The sequence below is a fragment of the Homalodisca vitripennis genome, chromosome X, assembly GCF_021130785.1.
Source record: "Homalodisca vitripennis isolate AUS2020 chromosome X, UT_GWSS_2.1, whole genome shotgun sequence".
In the NCBI taxonomy this organism is placed as follows: domain Eukaryota; kingdom Metazoa; phylum Arthropoda; class Insecta; order Hemiptera; family Cicadellidae; genus Homalodisca; species Homalodisca vitripennis.
In genome coordinates this window covers 26,941,643-26,965,037 of record NC_060215.1, presented here as the reverse complement: position 1 = coordinate 26,965,037, position 23,395 = coordinate 26,941,643, and the positions used below count along the sequence as shown (strand labels likewise).

General features: G+C 36.1%; 1 protein-coding gene across 3 annotated transcripts in view; it reads right to left on the bottom strand.

Moving 5' to 3' along the window:
• Positions 1-23,395, bottom strand: part of LOC124368825 (prestin-like) — a 188,147-nt gene that overhangs the window by 78,418 nt on the left and 86,334 nt on the right. The gene's annotated exons all lie outside the window — the stretch shown is intronic.

Sequence of the window (23,395 nt, the reverse complement as noted above, 5' to 3'; positions counted from 1 at the left end):
ATCTGACAACGGTAACCATATTTTGCCGCTGGATGATCACTTTTTTCAGGAACCGTCGGACTATGGTAGTATCTGGCTTAAGAAGTTTCCAGCCTCTTGATACTTTCATTGCTGACTAACCTGACAATTGGACAACTGAGGAAACAGTTTCAGGAATATCTCGTTCTCAGGAACTTTTAAGACTATAATTACCACCTAAAGTATGTGATCAAGTGATCAATGTAAGCAATCTCTCTAAAATTCCCTCACCTAAATTCTGTAAAAACTCTGCCTCTGATACCAACTAGGCTCTAGGAAACTCTTGAGCATCTACGATTGTGTAATGCCGATCTCTGGAACTATATACCGCCGGCCTGAAATATTATACGAGTTACTGTATCGTAAAGTGACTGGAATCGTCTATCCTCTAAGAATCTGTCGACTCTAAAGACGCTAAAGGCACTGTCGAAAAAGTATTCTTCGAGGAAAAGTGTTTCCAAGGCCTTCTCCAGCTTGGCTCAAAAATGCACAATAAATATTGTGTGTTAACATACTACACATATGGTCCTTTCAATGTGAGGACGGAGTCTATATCATCAGCTGGGGGAATGCTTCTATAACTGTTTTGACTATATCTTGTATTCGCTTACTACAGAATACTACTTTTCAGTTCTCAGCCACCATGTTATTTATAGAAAACAGTACTTAATAGTAGGCCTACTTAATTATGTAGTAAAATAAAAATAAAATTTACTATTTCGCTCATATCTTCGAAGAAACCTAAAAAATCGTGTATTAATAGTTTAAATACTCAGTCAACTTATACCATACTTTACTGAATTTCGACATTTATACAGCTACAATGCTTTTATTATTTTTAAAACATCGTTTTTTATAATAATTGTATGCTCAAACGGATAAACGAGTATGTCTATTTTACTTTACCAGGTCGGGAAACAATACAGAGGAATGTGTACACAACATTTAAAAAAGAGAGACATTGATTATTACATTACATTGACACATTTTATTACCATTAATGCTGTTTCTTCTTCAGATTATTTAATCTTATACAATACATATACATACTTATATTTGTAGAATATTAATAAATTATTTTTTTCGCACATTACTGCACTCGTATTCGATACCAGCTGGTTCCCGGAGGTAAACATCAAATTAATGTTATATTGGTGCAGTGGTTATTGTGAGATCATAGCTCCACACCTCAACCTCCTTCCCGTTTCACCCATTTTACGTGGCATAACCCATTTACATTATCTCGTTGAGACTAGAAGAGGAGAATCGATCGTAACTTGTAATTTATGAACTTTTGCAATTTTGATTGGAAGTATTCAGGGGCAGAACGCGCTATTGTTAAAAAATTAAAACTCAAAAAATGAGTGATTGCGTGAAATAACTTTACAATAAAATACGAGAACGTAAGAGAACGAACTTCTAGCAAGTTCATTTGAATTTAGAGAGTGGAAGTTTCGCCATAAAATAATAATCACAGTGAATTAATGTTATACAAATATTATTATTTATTATAGAAAATATCATAAGAGCTTTGGTGTCTTAAAAGGCACCATTTCTCAAATTATAAATACATCCTGAGCTTCTCATATTCCTAATCCATAATCACCTAGGCGTTCTTTCAAAAGCAATAGTGGTATCAGAATAGCACTTATCGTATTCAACGTTTTAATAATTAATTATTATAATCTGAGTTTTTTTCACGCTACGTTGAATCATTGCTGATACGAATGGTTTACGCTTTACAATGCGTCATAACATTGGTAACACAATTCAAGTCTTGAGATAGTTCGGTATTGAAGTGGAGAGCCATCCTTATATAACACAGATTAATCCTGGTCCTGCCAGCAATGCACGTCTGCTTACACAAGTGAGTGGAGGAAATTGTATAATGATTAGCAGAAGTTAAACCAATCAGCTATCAGTATGACCGATCAGTAATGGTGGCTTCTCTATACTGATTTTCTGTGTATTGATTGTTGTCACTATCTCATTGAAACCCAGCTGTCTGAAGAAGAAGTTCACTACATAAATATTCCCACCATAGAAGCCATCTGATTGCAGAAATTATCCGACTACAGGGCCAACTGATAACACAAAATCAACTGACTGCCGAACCAGAACCAGCTTACTAGAAACCAGCTAAATTATCAGCTATTACCTCACCTAGTCTCCATTCATATCATGTAAACATTGTTGATTGACAATACGCATTAATTATTTCAGCTCTACCGTTGTAGTGTGCTGTACGCACAGCTGTGCTCTGACAGCTTCGGTAACATTTGTCACACTGCAATTATCTCACCGGGTGCGATGGCTGGCTTGAGTTTTTAGCTCCGCGCGGTTATAAAATGTCATGTCGTCAACGATAACTCTTATTAGTTTCAAATTTAAAGTTTGTTATACGAGTTCTGTAAAATGTCCGGAAACACCTTAACATTCTTTAAACCTTAGAAGATAAAATCTAAAAACTTTGCACAATCGAACCTTTAAAACGGCCGTCATTTTGTATTGGATAAAGCTTATGAACTGTGTTTGCGACATTGATACAGATTTCTAAAATAATATACTCGTACATAATGACCTAGTTTTGCATTTAAGATTTCCCTGACACTCTGCACAGGTCCCCATTCCCTTCCCCCCCCCTAGGTTTAGTCGTGTAATAGCTATTGTGTAATAAATTATGCAAAATAGACGTACAACATTGTGCAAAGTTTGTAGATTTTATCTGCTATGGTTTTAAAAGTATTAGGGTGTTTCCACGCATTTTACATACCTTGTATATGAAAAGACTTTTGTATATGCCTTGCATGTCTTAGCATTAAAGAATTTTATGTGCCCTATGCTTTTCATTTACCAACAATAGTTACTTCAGAGTTTTTCTTTTACTAACACTTTGGATAAATCTCGCTCCATGGATTTTAAAACTATTACTGTTATATAATTCGTTAACTACTTACAAAATTATTTTAATCCTCCTTTGCAGTGCACAAGAGGGTCAGGGCTTTTTGTGAAAAACTGATCAAGGTAGTAATAAATTATATCCAGTAGCCTATTTAAGAACTTTACTTATGCATCGATGTCTAAATATAACAATTGAATATATATTGTTTTTTGCGTCAGTGAAATTTCGATGTAATCGAATCCTAGTATTTCCTGGTATTTCCAACCATAAAACACCGAATAATTGGCTACGTGTCGAGGACATTGTTGAGATTCGAGCTAATTAGCCACGCCTAGGTAATGAATTATCAGAACGACTGTTAAATCGGTAAGTTAATTTGGTTTCTAGATAACGTTATACAGTCACATTGTTATCCGTGACGCATAAACGATAAAATCTCTTTCACAATGGTGTGACATTTCTATTTGATCGTTATAACATTGATAACTAAAAGAAACCGGAAAACATTACAACAATACTCATTACGACTTTATTTTGACGGTCTGAGTTTGGAAACTCTTTTGTACCACAAATGTACTTACAAATGTAAATATAATTTAAAATAGAGCAATATTGTTGAAAACAAATAAATAAAACAAATAACACCAATTGGAATAATAAAATAGACGCTTAAGATATAGGGTGTCCCAAAGATACCATTCCTTCTTAACTTTTGAACGGTTTAAAATTGTTGTGGATAAGTAATAAAAATAACTGAGGTTATCTTTGATAGATATTAAAACAGTCTCCCCTCCCACCCAATATCAAAAATGGAGAGCGGCAGGATCTTTAATTATATTTACAGGGTGTTTACAACTCTCCGGAAATATTTTCGGAATTTGTTCTTAGTGTCAAGACAAATAGAAGTATGTAATATAAACACAGGTCAGAACTGCTTAGGTTACCGTTGTCCGTATGTATGTGTTTTTTTATTTCAGAAACCAGTAAAAATAAAAAAAAAACTCAAACTAGGCACAATTAATTTTGTAGCAGTCTCAAATATATAAAAAAATAATATCATTTACGTTACAATACGGCGGATGGTTAAAGTTTTTAAAGCTTAATACAGTAAAAACTAATAGGACTATAAAATTTTTACAGAATAATAAAAGTTGTAAAATCTAGTTACATACATTTTGGCAGCTAAAACATACAAATCGATCTGTAAATAATATATATATACAAGCTCTCGTAGTAATGCACATTAAATCATGCCGTAATCCTGTAGAGTGACAATTTTATATAGTTTCCGGTCCTAGTTAAAATCGAAAATAGAAAATTAATAAGCCATAAATAAATTCTTTGCTATCCAGAAAAACGGTACAGTCTGGGAATAGACAAAACACAAACTAGGAAGCGATGTTTAACTCTAAATACAGTTCTTATTCATTCTAACCCCGCACTTCTCTTTCGTATGAAGCTGGGCTAGCCCTCCTGGAAATGCACTCAAAGGACAACTTCCACTGTACGAAGCATTGTCTGGGTGTCGGATCCGTAATCTCAGTATTCTGTGAGAGCTTTACCCTCCTAGACTTCCAAAACTCACTCCTGTCCACACTCGTATGACATTTATTAAAAAAAGTCCATTCCCTCCGAGGGAGTTTCACAACATCGATTTCTCTTTAGCGAGCGATTAAATGTGACTTCTAGATACTTCAGGGTCACTTAACAGTATCATCTGCATAGATGAACTTCTCGAACTGTGTTAAGGACAGGTCAGTGGGGGAGCAAGAACTGACTCCTGAAGCTGACTATCCTCAAGGGCTATGAAAGGGTTAACTCATATTAATACTAACGTTCCATTTATGATAAATGTTGGAAGCTTCCAAAATTCCTACAGCATGATGCATTTCCTACCGGCTGTGTTGCATGATTTGAAACCCGACATTGTTTGTTTAATGGAGCATTTTTTAAGACGAGAACAAACTGAGACTGGTTGCTGTAACTGGTTATAGTTTGGTAAGTTACTATTGCAGGATAACAAGAAAGCGTGGCGGAGCAGCTATATCCTTGAAATGTAACTTAAAATGCCGGTGCAACATCATGCAGCAAAGTTCCGAATTTGATGTTGAAATTGCGGCTGTTTTCGGTCAATGAACTGAAGCTTACTGTTTTGTGCCTTTACAGGTCCCCGGATGATTCTTTGAGTACCTTCTTGGATAAGTTAGCCCTGGTTCAATTCAATTCATTTTACTGCATTAGGTACACAGAAGTACATCGCAATCGTCAATATAGAATAAATCTAAACATAAACATAAAAGTGCTATTAAGAAAATCAAATTTAATAGTACTCAAAAGAAAGAAATGTGCACACAAAAACCAAACATTTACCTTAAAATTTAAAAGCCACTGTCAGAGAGGAATTCATTTACATTATACAATTCCTTTACTATTAAGTACCTCTTCAGGTTCCTGCCTCCTCACAATCATCTTTCAAATTTTGAGGGAGAGCATTATAAAAAACATTTACACCCGCGTGCATCACCCTAGTCTCGTGCAGGGGAGAAAACGAAGCAAAGTGCCGTGCCTTGTCGGGTAGGCATGAGTGCTTCCCACTTACGGAATCTGACACAGATGCTTCCTCACATACATGACAACTCTAAAAATGTAAAGGGATGTCATTGTTAGAATGTTAAGATTCCTAAATAAACAAGGCATGATTTCGGAACTTTGACAGATTTCGGACCCTGCATATTATCCGTACAGTTCTCGTTTGGACAAAAAATGCATATTCTGCAAGTTCTACCACTCATTAATCCAAATGACAGCAATTTCATTGCAGAGGACTGTTATACCGATCTCCTGAAGTCTTCACCGGTTTCTGAAGATTTCATCGATTTATTGGAGGATATTTCCTTAAGGCCAATGGCTGCGGGGATTACTCGTGTGTCCACACTAGGAGATTACTGTCTAGATAATGTTTTCACAAACACTCGTGTACATCTTGTAAAGCCTCATGTCTATAATTTCTGTCTGTCGGATCACGAAGGTCAGGTTCTGGAGTTTCCATTACTAAATGTCTCGTTTAGTAAAGAGAGCAGAACTAAATTCGTCCGAATATTTAGTACCAAGAAAAAACTATTACAAAAATTATCGTTCACTGAATCGTGGGGAGATGTTTTTCGCAAAGATCAGTTGATGCGATATTCTCTCGTTGTATGGACATCTTTGTTACCCATTTCAACTCTGCATTTCGTTTTATTAAAGTCCGTTCAAAAACAATTGCACGTCAAAAATGGTTGAACCAAGAAAAAAGAGAAGAACCCCCCTGCCTACTTTGACTGGAGAGGCTGGTTCAGAGCTGGCCTCCCCTTCTTCCGGGATGACTTTGAGATGTAGTGCCCTAATCTTCCTCATGGATCTCGATAGGAGGCGTCCCCTACTCCATAACCTTACCCATCCTGAATATCCTATCACTCCGGAAGCAGCGCAAAGGTTCTTACAGGACTAAGTGCAATTTATAAGCTTCTTGTCCTAAGAGAACAAAAAAAAAAACTTATCAATAACTCCAAGTCAAGAGTTGTTGAAGATTTTATGTTGACTAGTAGAAATCCAGTTAAAGCAACATGGTATATTCATAATCAACAGCTATATATCTGGCTTGGTAGTTCGTAGTTACCCTGGAGTGTGTCAGCTGGAAGTGGATGGCCAGACAATTCGTGACCCATCACAGATAGTCAATTACTTTACCAACATACTCATAAATGTACCTAATACTCTGAACAAGACACAACGCCCATTAATATGAATGTCTGCTCACTTTCATAGAGTCGTGTACCAGTTAATTACAAACACACAGTGAATTTGAAGTAATGAATTCATTAAAAACATCCAGTCAACAGATATATTTGATTTATCTTCAATTTTTACTAAATAATATGTTCAAGAACTTTCTTCTATTTTAACTTTTTTAAAGTAATTCCATAACTTAAGGAATGTTTCCTACTAACCTTAAAATATTCAAAACAATACCAATCTCTAAAGGTAACCCTGCATCCGACTCAAATTCTTATATATCAATATGAACTACATTAGTGATCTCAAAAATATTTGAAAAACTATGTTCAAGAGATTGTATGATTTTATTTCAAAATACGGTCTTCTGCTTGTCAGTTTGGCCTCAGCCCTGGCCTAAAGACTAATCCCTCAATAGCCCCCGTTACCATACATATTTTGTCTTCGTTTAATTCGAAGCAGTATGCTTTGGGGTTGTTCTATGACCTTACTCGAGCATTCGATGTTGTGGACCATCACATACTCTTAATTAAACTTAAAAGTTTTGGTATTCGTGGTATTATTCTAAAACGGTTTCAATCCTTTCTAGTGGGGCGAGTGCAATGTGTCTAACTAGGGCATAGCAACAAGAATTATCGGTACAATTCTTCTATTGTAAAAACAGGAATTTCTCAAGGATCTACACTGGGTCCAATCTTATTCCTCATCTTCATGTATGATTGACCTGTCTTTCTTAAATCTAACCTGGAGAATATATTTTTCCGTCACCCGATACTTCATCACGTAAATCCAATAAAAATATTTTGTTTCTCTATGATAACAATTATGGTTTCAGATTAACAAATTATTGTTGTATAATGCATCCAAAACAGAGTTCGTTCGTCTCATTCTTGATGAAATCAAGACCACCTCCTAAAATTTTTGGATTCAAAATTAATAAAACTGTTTCGATGAAATGTTTAGGTGCTCTCCCACATCAGGGTTTGGATTGGAAAGGTCACATCAATTCATTATGCAAAAAGGTAAACGCTACAATATTTGTTTTGCCATGTATGTCCGAGTTTGTCTCCGAAAACGTTCTCAAGACCGCAAAGTTTGGAATTTTCAATCTAGGAATGATTTTCTGAGGCCTGGCAGGGGAAATATTTGCCGTAACGTTGCCCTCTCTACTTATTTATCACACCATTATAATTTTCTCTTAATACGAAAATCTTTTCGTACACTAAAACATAATTGCAATACCCGAAACAAATCCGAGCTCAGTATAGAAAAATTAAGATTATGTTTGTTTACACAGTTTACAATAACAACAATAGCTAGGGTGCAAAAATATTTAACTCAATAACCGAAGATATTAAGAAATCTCCTAATATTAAAGTTTTAATGGCGAGTCTGATCGAAGAGGCTTACTATATTCTTGACGAGGCTGCCCCCATCATTGCATGAAATATCTATTAAGATTCATGTATTTTAAGCTATAAATTTGTAACAATTACCTTTTAGAACTGTCTTCCACTCGAAATATGGTTTTCAAACTTGCCAGAATATTTGATTTATTATTAGCAAGAATCTGGGGATGTGTGGATATATAAACAAATTTTGACATTTTGAATGTATAATGGGCCATCCTACTGTTTAAATGTTCCACGTTGAAATGGCATATGTTCAAGACAGATCATTGATTATTTGAGTAAACCTGGTTCTTAGTTTTGTTGACTGATTTAGCTGGGAGATCAACAGCGTTGACAGTCCAGCCTCCCTTGCTGAACGGTTAGCCGCTGTTAGGTCTAGTTGCCAAAGGTACGCCCGAAAACGAAACTCATAATTAGGCCCGTATTTAGTCACAAACTATTTAGTGCTCTCATACAGATCGACAAGATTTGGGGTGGCAAAGTTTAAATTTTATAAAATATTTACGAAGAATTAAAATAATTATAACAAGTTATGTTATATTGTCTAATGCAAGTTGTAAACTACACTTTATCAAATCAATGAAGAAGGGTGTTCCTAAAGGAAGTGTTTTGGGACCAGTTATGTTTAATATTTATGTAAATAACCTCAGCAAACATGATTTTCAAGGCGATTGGTAAATGTATGCAGATGATATAGCGTTAATCGCAGCTAATACGGTTTTCGAGATAGCAGAACAACATATACTTGTACAAGCAGTCTACAACCTATTACTTAGATGAACGAATGATAACAAGCTCGTGAAAAATTCCAAGAAGACATTGATTTTAAATTTTCATTGCACTCATAGCAAACCTCATAGGCCGCTAAATATTAAGTCACGTTTGTTATTGTTTACAAAACCACAAATATACATACTGCCAGTGTCCAAGTCTGAGGGTGGTTTTTGGCTAATAACCGTTTGATAATGACTAATGAATAGTTATTGATAAAAAAAATGAATTGGGACTCACACGGTAATTATTTATTTAAAAAGTTGAAGGTAATATAAACTAAACTTTATCTCAAAAACGCAATACATTTTACAGAATACAAATTAATTTACAAATCTATGTATGAATCACTAGTTCGTTATGGCAGTGAAGTATGGGGCACAGCATCATCAACAACCTAGTAGAGTAGTCACTTTACAAAGAAGAACTCCGGACAATTATGATATTCGGACACCAAAATCAACATTTAGATTCCAATTACATTCTCAGTTTACACAAAACCCTTTTTCCAAAAGAAATTGATGATGTAGAAAATATTTTATAACACAAATACAACCATGAGGTTAATTATGAGTAATTAGTTTAATTGTGCTATTTATAGATCTTTATTGTCATAACAGTATTGTTTCCTGTGTATCTTAGGTCTTGTTTTGTTTGTATTTTTAATTTAATGGTATCATACATCTCTGATATTTGTCATTTATGCGCACAGTTTTGGAATGCTGAAGCGTAAATAAATTGATAACTTACGAGTATTTAGAATAGAATAGAATACAATATGTTTGTACTCCTTCTATCAATTTACATAGCTTTGCAAACATTCAAAGTTTAGCTCGGAAATTCTAGCCATCGAACCAAGTAGAAATGGCTAGCACAACAGGAAATTGACAAAAAAAGTCTCTTGCAGTCTAAATAAACTTAAACCTTGGTGGTCCACTGCAGTGTTCACAGCGAAATAGAAAATAACATATAAATGAATACTAATACTAAAATATACTTAACAACAAAACATTATTACAAACCCAAGAAATGAAGTATTCTACAATACAGTTAATACATTTTTATGTATAAACATAATTGAAGATACAGCAGTATAAAATATAAAAACAAAGGAATAAATGCATCCAGGTGTTATAAAAACACTTCAAACTTCAGTGAAGAATCTCAAAAAATCCTTTGTGTCTTCTTTTTCTAGCAGCCGTCTTTTAACTTCTTTTTGAAAGAGTTTTAGGTTTTGGAGTTTTAAATGCTGTGATGTAGCATGTTAAAAAGCTTTGGACCTATAAAAAAAGTTTTCCCGAACATTGTTTTATTAATTTTTTATCTTAAGTAAATATATTTATTTACATATACATTAAGTTATGTTAATGAACTAAAATTCTTAGCTAAATATTTGAACACCCAACGCCAAATGATTGTATTTGTTGGGACCTTCTGTTTGTTCTTTTCTTTTTTTACTATAGAAGCAGCGGATTATTGAAGAAAACGCTATAAATGACGGGCAGACACGCAACTATTTTTAAGAAGAACCTGTCGGGTCACTAACAATAATAAATGCTACCAAACAATAAATACATCCACATTGTTATAATACACTATTGTTTGATGTGAAATAACGGAATCATGTATGAATTAACAATTTTAACAATACTGGATGGTCGCATTATTTGGCAAGATTAATGATAAGCTGCAACTTCAGTTATCATTAGAATCGAATCAGCTGAATCTATAAGTAAATTTTTGTATATGTAATAAATATATATATATTATAATAATCTTGTAAGACACAAAAAACTTAATTCCTCTCTAATAGCATTACAATGTATTCTCTTCATACACTCTCTCTTTACAGCAGTTTAATTTAGGGTCTGAAAACTCATTTTAAATTCAATAAAATTATTAATTGCAAAATAACTGTATTCAAAACATTGATTAACTTAAAAAATCAAAATTTATTAGTTCTTGTCGTATTGGTTTCACTCTTTTGGATTTTGAGTGGGAAAGATCAAAATCAGCCCTAACTCGGCATCAAAATAAAGTAATTTTACTTTAATTTCCTTTAAATCCTTTTGGAACTCCAAGAGTAACGCTGTTTTGTAGAAAACTTACATAAAAAGTAAGAAATTGTTATTAAAATTAAAATTAAAATAGTATTTTCTCTTACCCGAAGAAGACATTTTGCAGAAGAAGGCAAGTAGGCAGTAGTAGGTAGTAGGTAGTAGTTTTATCCCAAGAGCAAGTAGGCTACTGAGCTCGAAGCAAGATTGAGGTAAATCGCGACTAACACTACGTGACTCAGAGCAGATTGTTCATATATCGCATTGTGGAAGCATTACGGTCGGTATTTTAGTGAGTGTATAGCAGAACAATGCCACACAACGATAATTGGCTTCTATTCATTTCTTAACCATTCGGTTGTTAAATTTTGCCTTTACAATATAAGTCTATAAAGTATACCTTAACTAATGAATCATTTCTTAGACTCCAATTAGATGAATCATTAGAACTGGCTTGCTTTTCTTTCAAGCACATACGTTACCTCACGTTTGCGTGACATTTTCATACAATTGAAATCGAATGTAAATTTTAATTTGCTTTAATTTTTTGTACTATAAGCGTAATTTATTATTGGTATCAATAATCAATTCTTCCTGTTTCAAAATTCCTAAGTAGAAACTTTTAATAATTCGTACGTAATTTTTAAAATTTTTCTGAAATAGTATTAGTAATAGTATTATAAAAATAATAAATTATTCCAAATAATTTAAACTGAAGGGATAACAGGGTTTCTGATATTTTCCATCGTTTATATGCGACAAAAAATTGAATACTAATTTTCGAGAATTGAAATCTATCCTCTTCATCGGGTGTCAAAAGGCATAATAGTTAAGGTTAAACATGCTTAAAAATGCTTTTATAAGCTTACAAAATGTCATGTACAGAACCTCAATACAGGACACACCTCTGTGTCCAAAGGGTTAAACTTTTCAGTGGGCCATACATGAGTAAACCTCTGAACTGGTATAGAATCGGTTGTTTCCCAGTTATCTAAAGAATAAATAAAAAAAACGGTGAACTGAACTGGTGACCTCTGTGTCCAAAGGGTTAAACTTTTCAGTGAGCCATACATCAGTAAACCTCTGAACTGGTATAGAATCGGTTGTTTCCCAGTTATCTAAAGAATGAATAAAAAAACGGTGAACTGAACTGGTGACCTCTGTGTCCAAAGGGTTAAACTTTTCAGTGAGCCATACATCATCAGTAAACCTCTGAACTGGTATAGAATCGGTTGTTTCCCAGTTATCTAAAGAATAAATAAAAAAAACGGTGAACTGAACTGGTAAGCGATTTCGGTGCGATACCAGTTTCCTTACTAAAAAGATTCCTCTCACAAACCCCGATCTTACGGAGAAACTCAGGGCTGTACCGGTCTTTGGGGGAAATTATACAGCCAAAATCCTACCATCCAAAAAAGGAAACACTACTAGACAAAATAACTAATAAAGAGAAAAGTAACGAAACTTTGAACGCTAGCAAATATACTACGCTAAATGCAGATTCAACCAAAGCATTTGATCGCAAAACAGCCAAAACTTTTCATAAAGAAAAAACTTTTTTTCAGTCAAATTCAGATTAAAACATTATTCCAAAGTTACAAGTATGGGCTTCCTAAAATCCACAAACCTTGAATTTCTCTTTCGCGAATAATGTATTTGAATTCACCGCATATGAAAATATATAATGTCCTCTTGGGCATCCTGACACCACTTGAAGGTAAACTAACTCTTTTATTTAAAAGTTCAAAGACTTCGTTAAGAATTAAAAATCTTTGAAATTAGCTGATCCGATAAACCAGTGCGCTTTGAAATTCTGTTCACTAATGTGCTAGCTCCAGACACGTTAACAAACATTGCATATCGATTAAAATAACACCAAACATCAAACAAGACTCAAATTCCAATCCATATAATGATGGAACTGTTACAATTATACACTCAGTGCAAACCAGTTCGAACTATTGGGGGGGGGGGGGGGGTTGGAATTTACCGTAAAGATGAGAGAATGGCAATGGGATGAACTCTAGTACCTATTTCACCAGTCTTTATGGTTATTAAGTTATTATTTGAGCACAAAGCTATGATTTACACTTAGTTCAAACCGAACATCTGGTACATGGATACATACAGGGTTTGTCCGGAAAGTAATAGGACTGAGTCAATTAAAAAAAATGTATTGTGCAAATCGTTACAATTCTTTAAAAACATTCAAAATAGGCTCCTTCTGCGTCGATGCAGCGCTGCCAGCGCGATTTCCAAGCATTGAAGGCGTCACAGAAGGCATTCTCCGTAATTGCCTTGAGAGCCGCGGTGCAAGCTGCTTGGATCCAAAATGCTTGTCTTTTCTGGCGAGGAAACAAAAAAAAAGTCTGGGGGGACGACATCTGGGCTGTAGGGCGGCCGTGGAAGAGTTGTGATGCCGGCCTTGGTTAGGTAGCTGTTCACAAAAAAGGCGGTGTGAGCCGCCATTTCTGGTCGCCAGTGAGCACTTTTGTGACCATCTTCGCACACACTGCGCATATTCAAATGCTCCGTCACAATTTCATGAACCACAGATTTCGGTAAATGTAACATCTGGGCAATTAAACGAATACTTAGTCGACGGTCTGAGTTCAAAACTTTGCGCACACAAGTCACATTGTCGGCGTTTTTTCGAAGTCGAAGGTCTTCCAGCACGGCCTTCATCACCAACCTCTTCCCGGCCCTCCAAAAAGGCCTAGTGCCACCGAAGCACACACCACTTCTTGCTAAAGCAACATCTGGGTAAGCCTGCTTGATTATATCAAATGTCTCTGTCGCAGATTTACCGAGTTTAACACTGAATCTAATCGTGTACCTCTTCTAACGAACGCTGCATTTTCGGCTTGTACCACTCACAGAAACACGTTACGTGAAAATGCCTGTCCTGACTCTTGAGGTGCTCGGAGACAACTGACCAGCCGCTTGTTCGTAAGCTAGGAACGCCCTCTACCGAATCCAATCGGTGCGCACACGCTCCGAAGTACAGTCTCGGCAAAAGAAAATCAGTCCTATTACTTTCCGGACAGACCCTGTACATACATGCATATATGAATGACACTTTCGTCATCTTCCCTAACAGAGGCACTGAATTAAATTTTTTTCACATACGTAGCACGGCTTTCCGTCCTCAGCACTTTCCATCCGTTCCCCTGACCATGGAGGTATTGTTACTAAATATAAGCATTCTAACTTCCCCTCAAACCCCTACTTTCCTTCTCATCCTCACTGTCCCGCCCCTAGAGCAGTAATTTCTATTCAGGAGTCGAGAGTGAGTGATTAATCTTCTAGTCAGACGAGTTATATTTTGTTTATGTACTAGCATTCATAAATAATTATTTATATAGAAGTGTCTCGTAAACATCGTAAATAGTTTATTTAATCTTTCAGCTAAATTTCTTATCCGGAAATAAGAAGCGTACTGAACATAAATATATTGATTATTCTAAAGTTTATAAAAGTATACATAAACCATCTTCCTCAAACTCAAATTTTTCTTACTTAACTTAAACTCAAACAGTTTCTGTGTAACTTAAAACTCACTCTGTCTTACCAACTTACTTTTTCTCTACATAGCCTTAATATTAATAAACGAAAATTAAAATCTTGTGCTTTAAGATTAACTTGCAACTTAGTAGGGTTTAAACAGGTCTCAACCGATCTTGAATTCTCCTCTCGGAGGTTCACTTCCAACCTGTGCAACTTAAAAATCAAGCTAACAAAAAATATTATCTTTGTTGTAAATAATTACAATTTAAAATTTGTATGTCAAACATTATACCCGTTAGTAGATTTGGAGATTGTTGTACCGAAGTAATTTAGAATTTTTTTATAATAAATCGGTTTTGTTTATTGCGTACCACTTTTACGTGACGCCTAAATTAAACGATCCAATCTCAGATTTAACTCAGAAGTTTGTTCATTAGATCTCATACAAACGTGTACATAGGCGAAACAGACTCTTGTTTCTAATAATAAATTAGCATAGCTCTCTTGCGTGGTGGTTTGTCCCTCTCTATTTTCTGTTCCAACGCTAACTTAATATTTCGGATTTGGTGGTTCGCCTACCAACACACTAAACTAGAGTAGTTATGTTTCGTAGTGGTTTGCCCACCAACACACTAAACTAGAGTAGTTCTATTTCGTAGTGGTTTCCCAACCAACACACTAAACTAGAGTAGTTATGTATCGTGGTGGTTCGCCCACCAACACACTAAACTAGAGTAGTTATATTTCGTGGGGGTTCGCCCACCAACACACTAAACTAGAGTAGTTATGTATCGTGGTGGTTCGCCCACCAACACACTAAACTAGAGTAGTTATATTTCGTGGATGTTCGCCCACCAACACACTAAACTAGAGTAGTTCTATTTCGTAGTGGTTTGCCCACCAACACACTTACCTAGAGTAGTTATATTTCGTAGTGGTTTCGCCCACCAACACACTAAACTACAGTAGTTCTATTTCGTAGTGGTTTGCCCACCAACACACTAAATTAGAGTAGTTATATTTCGTAGTGGTTTGCCCACCAACACACTAAACTACTAGTTCTATTTCGTAGTGGTTTGCCCACCAACACACTAAACTAGAGTAGTTCTATTTCGTAGTGGTTTGCCCACCAACACACTAAACTAGAGTAGTTATATTTCGTAGTGGTTTGCCCACCAACACACTAAACTAGAGTAGTTATATTTCGTAGTGGTTTGCCCACCAACACACTAAACTAGAGTAGTTATATTTCGTAGTGGTTTGCCCAACAACACACTAAACTAGAGTAGTTATATTTCGTAGTGGTTTGCCCACCAACACACTAAACTAGAGGACTTATGTTTCGTGGGGGTTCGCCCACCAACACACTAAACTACAGTAGTTATGTTTCGTGGTAGTTTGCCTACCAACACACTAAACTAGAGTAGTTATGTATCGTGGTGGTTCGCCCACCAACACACTAAACTAGAGTAGTTATATTTCGTGGGGGTTCGCCCACCAACACACTAAACTAGAGTAGTTATGTATCGTGGTGGTTCGCCCACCAACACACTAAACTAGAGTAGTTATATTTCGTAGTGGTTTGCACACCAACACACTAAACTAGAGTAGTTCTATTTCGTAGTGGTTTGCCCACCAACACACTAAACTAGAGTAGTTATATTTCGTAGTGGTTTGCCCAACAACACACTAAACTAGAGTAGTTATATTTCGTAGTGGTTTGCCCACCAACACACTAAACTAGAGGACTTATGTTTCGTGGGGGTTCGCCCACCAACACACTAAACTAGAGTAGTTATGTATCGTGGTGGTTCGCCCACCAACACACTAAACTAGAGTAGTTATATTTCGTGGGGGTTCGCCCACCAACACACTAAACTAGAGTAGTTTATGTATCGTGGTGGTTCGCCCACCAACACACTAAACTAGAGTAGTTATGTTTCGTGGTGGTTCGCCCACCAACACACTAAACTAGAGTAGTTATGTTTCGTGGGGGTTCGCCCACCAACACACTAAACTAGAGTAGTTATATTTCGTGGTGGTTTCCCCACCAACACACTAAACTAGAGTAGTTATGTTTCGTGGGGGTTCGCCCACCAACACACTAAACTAAAGTAGTTATATTTCGTGGTAGTTTGCCTACCAACACACTAAACTAGAGTAGTTATGTTTCGTGGGGGTTCGCCCACCAACACACTAAACTAAAGTAGTTATATTTCGTGGTAGTTTGTCCTACCAACACACTAAACTAGAGTAGTTATATTTTGTGGGGGTTTGTCCACCGACACACTAAACTAGAGCAGTTAAATTTCGTGGTAGTTCGCCCACAAACACACTAAACTAGAGTAGTTATGTATCGTGGTGGTTCGCCCACCAACACACTAAACTAGAGTAGTTATATTTCGTGGATGTTCGCCCACCAACACACTAAACTAGAGTAGTTCTATTTCGTAGTGGTTTGCCCACCAACACACTTACCTAGAGTAGTTATATTTCGTAGTGGTTTACCCACCAACACACTAAACTAGAGTAGTTCTATTTCGTAGTGGTTTGCCCACCAACACACTAAACTAGAGTAGTTATATTTTCGTAGTGGTTTGCCCACCAACACACTAAACTAGAGTAGTTCTATTTCGTAGTGGTTTGCCCACCAACACACTAAACTAGAGTAGTTCTATTTCGTAGTGGTTTGCCCACCAACACACTAAACTAGAGTAGTTATATTTCGTTAGTGGTTTGCCCACCAACACACTAAACTAGAGTAGTTATATTTCGTAGTGGTTTGCCCACCAACACACTAAACTAGAGTAGTTATATTTCGTAGTGGTTTGCCCAACAACACACTAAACTAGAGTAGTTATATTTCGTAGTGGTTTGCCCACCAACACACTAAACTAGAGGACTTATGTTTCGTGGGGGTTCGCCCACCAACACACTAAAACTACAGTAGTTATGTTTCGTGGTAGTTTGCCTACCAACACACTAAACTAGAGTAGTTATGTATCGTGGTGGTTCGCCCACCAACACACTAAACTAGAGTAGTTATATTTCGTGGGGGTTCGCCCACCAACACACTAAACTAGAGTAGTTATGTATCGTGGTGGTTCGCCCACCAACACACTAAACTAGAGTAGTTATATTTCGTAGTGGTTTGCACACCAACACACTAAACTAGAGTAGTTATATTTCGTAGTGGTTTGCCCACCAACACACTAAACTAGAGTAGTTATATTTCGTAGTGGTTTGCCCAACAACACACTAAACTAGAGTAGTTATATTTCGTAGTGGTTTGCCCACCAACACACTAAACTAGAGTACTTATGTTTCGTGGGGGTTCGCCCACCAACACACTAAACTAGAGTAGTTATGTATCGTGGTGGTTCGCCCACCAACACACTAAACTAGAGTAGTTATATTTCGTGGGGGTTCGCCCACCAACACACTAAACTAGAGTAGTTATGTATCGTGGTGGTTCGCCCACCAACACACTAAACTAGAGTAGTTATGTATCGTGGTGGTTCGCCCACCAACACACTAAACTAGAGTAGTTATGTTTCGTGGGGGTTCGCCCACCAACACACTAAACTAGAGTAGTTATATTTCGTGGTGGTTCTCCCACCAACACACTAAACTAGAGTAGTTATGTTTCGTGGGGGTTCGCCCACCAACACACTAAACTAGAGTAGTTATGTTTCGTGGTAGTTCGCCTACCAACACACTAAACTAGAGTAGTTATGTTTCGTGGGGGTTTCGCCCACCAACACACTAAACTAGAGTAGTTATATTTCGTGGTAGTTCGCCCACCAACACACTAAACTAGAGTAGTTATATTTCGTGGTGGTTTGCCCACCAACACACTAAACTAGAGTAGTTATATTTCGTGGGGGTTTGCCCACCAACACACTAAACTAGAGAGTAGTTATATTTCGTGGGTTTGTCCACCAACACACTAAACTAGAGTAGTTATGTATTTTCGTAGTGGTTTTGCCCACCCACCAACACACTAAACTAGAGTAGTTATATTTCGTGGTGGTTTGCCCACCAACACACTAAACTAGAGTAGTTATATTTCGTGGTGGTTTGCCCACCAACACACTAAACTAGAGTAGTTATATTTCGTAGTGGTTTGCCCACCAACACACTAAACTAGAGTAGTTATATTTCGTGGTGGTTCGCCCACCAACACACTAAACTAGAGTAGTTATATTTTCGTAGTGGTTTGCCCACCAACACACTAAACTAGAGTAGTTATGTTTCGTGGTTCGCCACCAACACACTAAACTAAAGTAGTAGTTATATCGTAGTGGTTTGCCCACCAACACACTAAACTAGAGTAGTTATATTTCGTAGTGGTTTGCCCACCAACACACTAAACTAGTTAGTTATGTTCGTGGTGGTTTGCCCACCAACACACTAAACTAGAGTAGTTATATTTCGTAGTGGTTTGCCCACCAACACACTAAACTAGAGTAGTTATATTTCGTGGTGGTTTGCCCACCAACACACTAAACTAGAGTAGTTATATTTCGTAGTGGTTTGCCCACCAACACACTAAACTAGAGTAGTTATATTTCGTGGTGGTTTGCCCACCAACACACTAAACTAGAGTAGTTATATTTCGTGGTGGTTCGCCCACCAACACACTAAACTAGAGTAGTTATATTTCGTGGTGGTTCGCCCACCAACACACTAAACTAGAGTAGTTATATTTCGTGGTGGTTTGCCCACCAACACACTAAACTAGAGTAGTTATATTTCGTAGTGGTTTGCCCACCAACACACTAAACTAGAGTAGTTATGTTTCGTGGTGGTTCGCCCACCAACACACTAAACTAGAGTAGTTATGTTTCGTGGGGGTTCGCCCACCAACACACTAAACTAGAGTAGTTATATTTCGTGGGGGTTCGCCCACCAACACACTAAACTAGAGTAGTTATGTTTCGTGGTGGTTCTCCCCACCAAACACACTAAACTAGAGTAGTTTATGTTTCGTGGGGTTCGCCCACCAACACACTAAACTAAAGTAGTTATATTTCGTGGTAGTTTGTCTACCAAACACACTAAACTAGAGTAAGTTATATTTTGTGGGGGTTTGTCCACCAACACACTAAACTAGAGCAGTTAAATTTCGTGGTAGTTCGCCCACCAACACACTAAACTAGAGTAGTTATGTTTCGTGGTGGTTCTCCCACCAAACACACTAAACTAGAGTAGTTATGTTTCGTGGGGGTTTCGCCCACCAACACACTAAACTAAAGTAGTTATATTTCGTGGTAGTTTGCCTACCAACACACTAAACTAGAGTAGTTATGTTTCGTGGGGGTTCGCCCACCAACACACTAAACTAAAGTAGTTATATTTCGTGGTAGTTTGCCTATCAAACACACTAAACTAGAGTAGTTATATTTCCTGTAGTTTTGCCTAACCAACACACTAAACTAGAGTAGTTATATTTCGTGGGGGTTCCGCCACAACTTTGGGTTATTGTTACTAACACTAAAAAACCGGTACTATTTTGTCAAAATAAAAATATCATTCTATATTAAATTTCTATGTTGTCGAAATCAAACCTGTGTCCAAGAAAACAAATATTGTGTTGATGATTTTCACAATCAAAACTGGGAGAGAAATGCGCTTACTTGAGATCGTGTTTGTGCCATCTATTTCCAAACTATACATTCGTTCACAGAAAACTTTTTGAGTTGTTCAAAAAACACTAACCGAGCCTTGGTACCGTCCCATCAAGACTGAATATTTCGGAGACCACTTTTGATTATTAGATTATTTGATTATTGACGTTTTGAAGAGAACAGTTTATTGCAATAAAATACATAACAAATTTCAAAGCTTAAAAATCTTCTAAAAGATCAATGAATTTAAACGTCCAGCTTAATAAAATATTTATGAAAATTGTTTGTATTTTATAATAAAAATCTAAACAGTATTTTAAGAATGATGGTTTTAGGAAATAAACATTTTTAAATGTGTATAACGTAACATGTACGTGACAGGTGCGTTCGACCCACCTTTGCATAAGTTCCCTACGGAACGGGTATTTTTTGACTTTACATTTAACTCCAAATCTATTAGAGATATCAGCTTTTTTATTTTCTGAATTTTATTAAGTATCTATTTTTTAATTTGAATTGAGACACAAGATTTTAAAAAATCTTCACAAAATTAAAAAATTATAAAATGTTTCTGAATATGCATAAAAGAACATATTCCAGATAGACATTCCGACCCCTTTAAGTATTAGGGTTTTTTGAAAATTGATGAAGATGATAGATTCAATCCTCGAAACGTGGTGTTCTCTTTTTGTAATACACAGGGTGTTCATTTGAAAAACTTCAAACTCGTATTAAATTACTTATAGCCCAAGTATCAAAATTCTGTAAAGGAGGGGTGTATAGTACTAATTGGAGGAACAAGAAACATCATATGTTTTATTTTCAACAAGATAGGGCTCCACCACATTATGCTCTTCCTGTGCGACAGTGGCTAGATGCACACTACCCGGATCACTGGATCGGTAGAAGAGGATCAATTGAGTAATCGGCAGGGTCTCCAGACTTAACACCCTTAGACTTTTTTTGTGGGGTCACCTGAAATCAGTAGTTTTTAAAACACAACCCACTGGTGTCCAAGATTTGAAAAACAGGATCACTGTTGAGTGCAGACGCTTAACCAGAGAAACTTTTAGAAAGGTTAGGCAAGAATTTGGATAGGTTAATTTTTTGCTTGAACAACAATGGCCACCAATTTGAATTTTTTTTTATTTTTACGTTTACACAAGATTCACAACAGTATTCAGTGAGTAGTGTTGTTGTTATTAGAAGTAGTACCTACAGTTTTTGTATATTAATAATTGTTGTGTAAAACATTACATTTATGGCTGCTGACACCAAGCGGCCGATTTCGATTTTTTAAACCAAAATACGGCATTTATATGAGGTTCAATTTTTGGTGTCACAAGGTATTAGTTTCCATTTTTTAAATTTTTGAAAGGGGGGCATGGGGCAAACCCACATTTTGAAAAATTGTTTTTTTTCTTCTCCCAATTAGTACTATACACTCCCATTTACAGAATTTTGATACTCGGCGGGCTATATGTCTTTTAATACGAATTTGAAGTTTCAAATGAACACACCTGAATAACAACGGTAAATGTCCGAAATCCTGCCATTCCTTCAGATCATTCACCGCATATAACTATCTAAATGTATATGAACAAGATAAAGAACTTTGAACACCCTGAATAACATCGGTAAATGTCCGAAATCCTGCCATTCCTTCAGATCATTCACCGCATATAACTATCTAAATGTATATGAACAAGATAAAGAACTTTGAACACCCTGAATAACAACGGTAAATGTCCGAAATCCTGCCATTCCTTCAGATCATTCACCGCATATAACTATCTAAATGTATATGAACAAGATAAAGAACTTTGAACACCCTGAATAACAACGGTAAATGTCCGAAATCCTGCCATTCCTTCAGATCATTCACCGCATATAACTATCTAAATGTATATGAACAAGATAAAGAACTTTGAACACCCTGAATAACAACGCGTAAATGTCCGAAATCCCTGCCATTCCTTCAGATCATTCACCGCATATAACTATCTAAATGTATATGAACAAGATAAAGAACTTTGAACACCCTGAATAACAACGGTAAATGTCCGAAATCCTGCCATTCCTTCAGATCATTCACCGCATATAACTATCTAAAATGTATACGAACAAGATAAAGAACTTTGAAACACCCTGAATAACAACGGTAAATGTCCGACAATCCTGCCATTCCTTCAGATCATTCACCGCATATAACTATCTAAATGTATATCGAACAAGATAAAGAACTTTGAACACCCTGAATAACAACGGTAAATGTCCGAAATCCTACCATTCCTTCAGATCATTCACCGCATATAAACTATCTAAATGTATACGAAACAAGATAAAGAACTTTGAAACACCCTGAATAACAACGGTAAATGTCCGAAATCCTGCCATTCCTTCAGATCATTCACCGCATATAACTATCTAAATTGTATACGAACAAGATAAAGAACTTTGAACACCCTGAATAACAACGGTAAATGTCAGAAATCCTGCCATTCCTTCAGATCATTCACCGCATATAACTATCTAAATGTATACGAACAAGATAAAGAACTTTTCAGCTAAACAATAAATTAAAGAATTGAAGTTGTACGACCGCCATTATAATGGTACTTGTACGGTTCCAACCAATATTTTACTGCAGGCATTAGACTGCTACTCTCAACTTACTCCAACTCATAAATAAGCCAAGCTTTGTATTAAACAGTCACAGTTTTATTGAGTTCTGCATTTCACGCTTTATTCAGCAATTACATTTTATCTTTACAACTTTTTCTTTTATTTCGTAACATCTTAGAGCGATTGCGAGTGTAGAACATAGTACAATCTTTACAATTTAGGGTTCCTAGAAACTACTAAGGTATATAAATTTATAAATTCCCAAAAAACATTTTAATAATATAATATTAAAAGATTATATATAATAACTGTTGTTGCGTTTTCTCGATACGTTCGCAGGTCTATAGTATCGTATTATCCTATAGTAACAACCTGTTGGCTAACTGCAATATAATCTTGTCAATAGTAATAGGATATGTTTTAATCGTTCCTGGATTTCCGTGATTCTTAGCTAAACAATGAGGAATAACTTTTCCAATTTCCTCTTCGTTCAGCCACTAGCCGCCATTTTTTATTTAACAAATTATCATCTCTAAAAACTATCAAAATAGCTAAATAAATCAAATTTGGCATATAGGTTTGTATAGGTAAGAGGAAAATTAAAAAGTGTTATTTTTCTTTATTATTAACAAAATGGCGTCTGTTGAAAAATGTTAAATGGTTCTGGGAGTTAAAAGTATACCTGTTATTGAATTTTCC